Here is a 7,697-nt window from a genome sequence, read left to right on the forward strand (position 1 = left end):
AGTCACATATGGCTTGTGGCTCCCATATCAGATAGCACAAGTATAAAGATTCTATTAAAAGCAATTTGAATTTCTGGAATAATTTTTAAAAATCTTGTAGGTACTTTTCCTTTTATAATTATAGAACAATAAATGGTCTACTTCTGTATCATATACTGAAATCCTCTTATTAATAGGATTTATCAGAAACTTTGAGAGTTATGCAATAACAAAAGTTACCTGGCACTCTTTGGAAATCCATTGTTAACAAAAATTAAGCACTTTCGAATTTCATTATTCTCACTTTGAAATTTCATTATTCTAAATTATGTAGAAAGGCTATGGTTGCAATATGTAAGGATGCTTGAAGAGCTATTCTAAAAGATCTACTTGTAGTACTTATAAACTATGTGATTATTGACTGACTGTAACAATTGGTTTTAATGTGGTACAGATGTGTTTTGGAGAAGCTGATGTATTATTTATAATAAAACAGTTTATAGTTAAGATAATTGATCTTTCATTATTTATTCCCCTTTCCCCCATCCTTTTCTGGGGGGAGGGCTGTTGTTCTTTTTCTCTTTTGATAGTTTTGGTTGCCTTTTTCTGAGAACAATAAAATCTTAGCCCTGCAGGTGGAATCCTAACCATTTCAAGCAGGATTGTTTTTTCAGGAGGAAATAAATTGCCAGATTAGAAGAACACAGATTCAGATTATTTTTATACAGATGTTATTAATGAAAAACAGAGGTAGAGAACTATACAGTGCATTCTGAATACTTTCATATTTTTCTCTCTACTGGTCTTTTAATGTTTTCAACATTCACTTTGTCACAGCAAGATCAGATCTTTAAACTGTAATAGTACATAAGGGAAATGATTTTAATTTGTTAGAAATATGTATATAGTTATGCATGCATAAATATATAAAATTTACTAAGTGGAACATAAATGTGAATAAATAAATTACTCATTTGAGGCTATATCATATATTAGTACATAATATTTATATAAACAGACCACTTACAATGGAAACCTTTATATTTAGCAGATACATGGAAAAGCAAGAAGAGTATTTATTGAGCATCTACTCTTAGTTTGCTACTTAGTTTATATCATTTGGTTTCACAACCTCATAAGGAAGGTATTTTTCTCTACATATAATACTTAGAGAGGTGAAGTAATTGTATAACTTGTATATATAGTTGTATAGTTTCGTAATTGTGTAGTTTGTATATACAATTGTATAGTTGGGGAACTGTATAGTTTATATATACAGTTGTATAGTTTGGATTGCATAGTTTGTAAATTCAGACTGTGATTCCAAAGCCTATGCTCTTTTTGTTCTTTCATACTCAAAATTGCTTCCACTCATTCATCCAGTCATCATAACTGTTTAATACAGAGAATTGCAAAGAAGAAAGCAACCCCACTTACATTCTACCAAAGATTAGACTAATTTAAGAGAAATGAAATTGAAAGCAGTAAAGATGAAAAAGAAACAATTTGCCAGTATTTCCCAAATTGTGAGATATAATATATTTATGCAAAATGAAGTATTTAGTCTTCATGAAGTTCAATTTGAAAAAGTTGGAAGATTTTATTTGTAAAAGTATTTCTTAGGGGCTTTAATATACTAAAATGCATTGTAAGTTCATAAGAGAGGGATGTCATATACAGAGCTTCCCAGTTTATTTGCCATAAAACCAGGCATTTCTCAGACGATTAAAATTCTTTGAGACATGCTGGAGCTATTAACAACAAGGAAGAAAAATAAAAAGCAAGTGGAAAACGTTTATGAGGTAAAATATCTCCAGAACTCACACAAAGCATAGACTATTTCTTGTTCCCACCAGCCGGATGAAAATTCTTCATAATAAATGGAACATCCTAAATAAATAAATGGGTCATCCTAATATATTCAGAAGGATATTATCTTAGTACTAGGGAGAAAATACGAATACTAAAAACTTCTCTGTTAATACCTAACTTAAAAAAATCCATCTTAGGATGAAGCTGAAGAATATTTCAAGGAATACAGAAATATCTAACAACAAAGATTAAAATGGCAGTATTTGGACCCAATAAAAAATTACAAGCATGCAAGAACCTGGAAAATATGACCCATAATCACGAGAAAAAAATCAATAGAAACAGATCTAGAAATGACATAGATGATAGAATTAGTAGAGGAGGTCATCAAAAGTTATAAACTATATCTCATGTTTAAGACAGTAAAAAAGCACAAGCATGTTAAAGAAAGACATGGAATGTGTGGAAAAGTCCTAAGTTAAACATTTTCAGATGAAAAATACAACGAATAAGATTAACAGCAGATTAGACATTATAGAGGAAAAGATTAGTGAACTCGAAAACAGAAAAGTAGGAATTATATAAAACAAAGCACAAAATCTGGAAGAAAATCAACAGAGGAACAGTGATTTGTGGGGCAACTTCAAGCAGTCTAAAAAACTTATTATTGAAATCTCCAGAAAGCACAGTGGGAAGGGAGAGAAGATATTTTAAGAAATAGTGGCCAAAATTTTCCAAATTTGAAAAGCATCATAAACTATATAAAAGAAGGTAATGGGCCTCAAATACAGGAAACATGAAAAAAACTACAAAACGGGTCTTCAACCACTGAACCACGGCCTGTTAGGAACCAGGCTACACAGCAGGAGGTGAGGAATGGGCAAGCAAGTGAAGCTTCTTCTGTATTTACAGCCTTTCCCCATCACTGGCGTTACTGCCTGAGCTCCACCTTCTGTTGGATTAGCAGTGGCATTAGATTCTCATAGGAGTGCTAACCCTATTGTGAACTGCACATGTGAGGGGTCTAGGTTGTGTGCTCCTTGTGAGAATCTAATGCCTGATGATCTGAGGTAGAGCTGAGGCCTTGATGCTAGGGCTGGGGAGCAGCTACAAATACAGACTAACATTAGCAGTGAGGTTTGACTGCACAGAGACTATAATAAATCTATTGCTTGCAGACTCATTAAAATAATTTCATAATAGTAATTAATTATATATTACAATGTAATAATAATAGAAATAAAGTGTATAGTAAATGTAATGCACATGGAACATCCCGAAGCCATCTGCTGGCTGCTACCCCAATCTCCCCAGTCTGTGGAAAAATTGTCTTCCATGAAACCAGTCCTTGATACCAAAAATGTTGGGGACTGCTGCTACAAAACACATAACTAAATTGCTTAAAATCAGTGAAAAGACAACATTTTAAGAACAGCCAGAGGAAAAGACATATATAAAGTAATGAAGATAAGACTGATGGAATACTTATTTATTTTGACTTCTGTTCGTAAACTATGCATACCAGAAGACGGTAAAACAACGTTTTTAAAGTATTACATTATAGTTTTATATGGTCTATCCTGGGGAATGACCCATTCTCTCCCTTCTATAGGAAACATTTGAAAAAATGTTTTCTTTTTCCATTGTAAAAAGTGGAAGTAAATGCGCCTGTATTTTCATGTTCTTATGAATCATAAATAAATGGTAGCATATTATACAAACTTTTCTAAACCACTTTTTCAGTCAAGGATATATTCTTGAGACTCTTCACTGTGGAATACAGAACAAACTCACATGCATACATAGATGTATCTATACAAGGGGGGACCCCCCAAAAACCTGGAATTATCTTTTGGAGAGTGGGCTCCTTGTAATACACTCAGAATTTGTTCCTCTGGATCAAATGGTCAACGAAAGTTTTTATCTGGAAGTCTTGAGAAGGCCGAGTCATGATTTGTGGAAGAAACATCCTGAGTTGTGGCAAACAGATGACTGATTCTTCTGTCATGACAATGTGCCTGCCCACGCTGTGCTGAGTGTTCAGCAGTTTTTGACCAAAAATGGCAGGACCCCTTTGCACTACCCTCCCTATTTACCTGATCTTGCCCAGAGCGACCTTTTTTCCTCCTCCCTGGATAGAAAAAGTCCTCAAAGGGAAACATTTTGGCAGTGTGGAAGAGGTGAAACAAATGGCAGAAGCACTAAAAGGCATCAGAATTGAGGAGTTCAAAAACTGTTTTGAGCAGTGGAAAAAGTGTCTTGATAGGCATATTGCATCAAGTGGAGAGTACTTTGAAAACGAAATTTAAACATAAGTACAGTTTTTTATAAACAAATTGTTTTCTTTTTTGGTTCCCCCCTTGTATATCTGTCATATATCTATATCTGCATGTACAGATATAGAAATCAGTTCATTTCTTTTATAACTGCATAGTGTTCCTATAGCATTTTCCATCTCATAGGTGGAGTTTCACTGTTTTCTACGCTGGAGTGCAGTGCAATGGCTATTCACAGGCACACCAATAGCATACTATAGTCTCAAACTTCTGGGCTCAAGGATTCCGCCTCCTGCCCCCGCCCCAAGCTGGGACTACAGGCACATATCATCATGCCTAGCCTAGCTAGAGTTTTTTTGTGTGTTTTTTTTTAAAGCAGGATTTATTGAGAGGACAGAAAAGCTCCCACAGTGGGAGGGGACCGGAAGGGGTTGCCCTAGCTAGAGTATTTTTAAAATGCGCATCCCACACAAAGTATTTCACTTGAAAGTAATGTTGCTGCTGTGTAGCAAACAACTCCATAGCTAAGTGGTTGAAAACAACAATTATTTAGGCATTTGCTAGGAGTTGGCTGATCTAGTCTGTTTTAGTTACTTTGTGTCAAGTTTCAGATCTGGTTTTACTTGGCTTATGAGCAGGTTGGGCTCAGATTTTTTCCATGTATATTTATTCTGAGATCCTCTGATAAGATCATAGGTAAAGCAAAGGAAGGATCTTATGATAAATTTAAGACTGAAAGGAGAAACTCATGATACCTCTAAAGGTCGACACTCAGAATTGTTGTAATGCTACTTCTAATCGTGTTCCAAATTGACAAGTTTTATATCCAAGCCTGGTGTCACTGGAAAATATACTTTAGTAAGAGGGACTGAGGAGTTGTATGTTATAGATGCATGGAAGGTTGAAGAATTGGGTGCAGTACCACAGTGCATTTTGTCCTTGCTCTATAAAATTAGAATTTTTTTTGTTAAGTTGGGTTTAGAGTGAATGTTTACACTGTCAGTCATTTTCCTCATAGAGTGTTTTACAGCCTGAGAGATTGGGAAGTCTCATTGGAAGCCCTCTAGTCCAGTCTCCTTTACAGCAGTCATATACTTTATGATATACTTTATGATCAGTCATATACTTTATGATCAGCTGACTACTTTAAAAATTCATTCATTTATTCATTCACATATGTGTTTATTCATTCATTTATTTATGTAGGAAAAGGACTACAACATAGTCTGTGCCTTCCCAGGATGTTCCAAGTTGTGGGCAGAGACAAGCACGCCTCATAAGGGGGTAATATATGAGGAGAAATATTAAGTCTTGACAACAATATTGTGTCTTCCTGTCTGTGGATACAGAATATCTCTATATCTTCTTTGAATTCTTTCGTTAGAGTTTTGTAGTTTTCCTCATTCAGATCTTTGTACATATTTTCTGATAGTTATACTCAAATATTCTATATTTATTGGTGTTAATGTAAATGGTTTTGTTTTTATTTTAAAATTCTACTTGTTTATTGCTAATATATAGGAAAGCAATGAACTTTTCCCTAATTATTTTTATTGTGGTAAAATACACACAACATAATATTCACTATCTTAGCCATTTTGAAGTATACAGCTACAGTATATTAAGTACTTTCATATTGTTGTACAACCCTCGGTATCTTCCATCTCTAGGACTCTTTTTTATCCTGCAAAACTGAAACTCTATACCCATTAAACAATTTCCCCATTCCCCTTTCCTTATCCCTTGACAGTCACCAATTTACTTTGTCTCTCTGATTTTGATTTCTTTTTTTTTAAATTTCTTTAGATATCCCATATTAGTGGAATCATACAATGTCTGTATGACTGGCTTATTTTACTTACTATAATGTCCTTACGTTTCATCCATGTTGCAAATGTCAAAATTTTCTTCTTAAGGATGAGTAATATTCCATTGCGTGCGCGCACACACACACACACACCCCCCCCACATTTTCTTTATCCACTCATCTATTGATGGGCACTTAGGTTGTGTCCATATCTTGGCTATTATGAATAATGCTGTAATAAACATAGGAGTACAGATATTCCTTTGTCATCTCTTATTTTGTTAGTCTAATTAAAGGCTTCTCAATTTTGTTGATCTTTTCAAAGAATCAGCTTCTGGTTTTGCTGATTTTTATCTATTATTTTTCTGCTCTCTATTTCATATATCTCTGTTCAAAATTTTGTTATTTTGTTTTTTTCTGCTATGGGGTTTAGCTGTTGTTCTTTTTGTAGTTCCTTTACTTATCAAGTTAGGTTGTTGATTTGAGATCTTTCCTTTTTAAAAAATTGTGTTTATAGTTATAAATTTTCCCCTAGCATTGATTTTACTGTATGCCATAAGTTTTGGTATGTTCTGTCTTCATTTTTATTTACATTTAAGTATTTTTTTTTGGTTTCTTCGTGATTTCTTCTTTGATTCATTTGTTGTTTAAGAGTGTATTATTTGATTTCAACAAATTAGTGAATTTTCCAGTTTTTCCTCTATTATTGATTTCTAGTTTCATTTTGTTGTGACTAGAACTTTGTATGATCTCTGTCTTTTACAATGTATTGAGTCTTAATTTGCAGCAAAGAAGTGGTTTATCCTGAAGAATGTCTTATGTATACTTGTGTACAGTGTTTTGGTAAATGTCTGTTAGATTTAGTTGATTAAGTGTGGTGTTCAAGTCCTTAATTTCTTTCTTTGTGTTCTATTGGGTTTTCTCTGTTATTGGGAGTGGGATATTGATATTTCCATTTATTATTGTAGAACTATTTCTCACTTCAATTCTGCTTCATATATTTTGATAGCCTCTTATTAGGTATACATAAATGTTTTATAATTGTTTTATCTCCTTGCTGTATTGAACCTTTTATTTTTTATTTTAAAGATGTGGAGTACAATCCAGGGTTAGGTACATAAGTGATCATTGCACAGGTAAAGTTTGGGCCTTCCTTTGGTCCCCACTTTGTCTGGTTTGAGGTTGGGTACCTTTATTGATGCTATGTGCTCCCCACTTCCCCTGGCAGTATCCCCCTACTGCCAATCACTTTCTTATAGTGATATGATAAATTGAACCTTTTATTAACATATAATTTCTTTCTTTGTCTTTTATAACCTCTTTTGATTTAAAGTCTATTTTATCTGTTATTAGTATAGTCAGCCCTGCTCTCTTTCGGTTACTATTTGCGTGGAATTTTTTTTTTTTTATCTTTTCACTTTCAACGTATTTGTGTTTTTGAATATAAAGTAACTTTTTTGATTGGAGGGTTTTATCTCTTTGTATTTCAAGTAGTTACTGAGAGGGAAGGACATACTTCTAGGATTTTGTTATTTGCTTTTTACATGTCTTGTAACTTTCTCATCCCTCATTTCTTGTATTACTGAATTATTTTATGTTTGTGTGAATTTTTTGGAAGTAAAACATTATAATTCCTTTCTCAATTCCTTTTGTGCATATTCTATAGCTATTTTCTTTGTGATTGCCATGAGATTACATATAATGTCCTAAAGTTGTTAAATGTTACACTCTAATTTGAATTTATATCAGTTTGGCTTCAGTAGCATAAAAACTGTGCTCCTATAGTGTTCCATGCTCACCTCCTTTTAGTAATCAAAGTCACA

The sequence above is a fragment of the Carlito syrichta genome, unplaced genomic scaffold (assembly GCF_000164805.1).
Source record: "Carlito syrichta isolate Samal-C Ts95f unplaced genomic scaffold, Tarsius_syrichta-2.0.1 Scaffold238709, whole genome shotgun sequence".
NCBI lineage: Eukaryota > Metazoa > Chordata > Mammalia > Primates > Tarsiidae > Carlito > Carlito syrichta.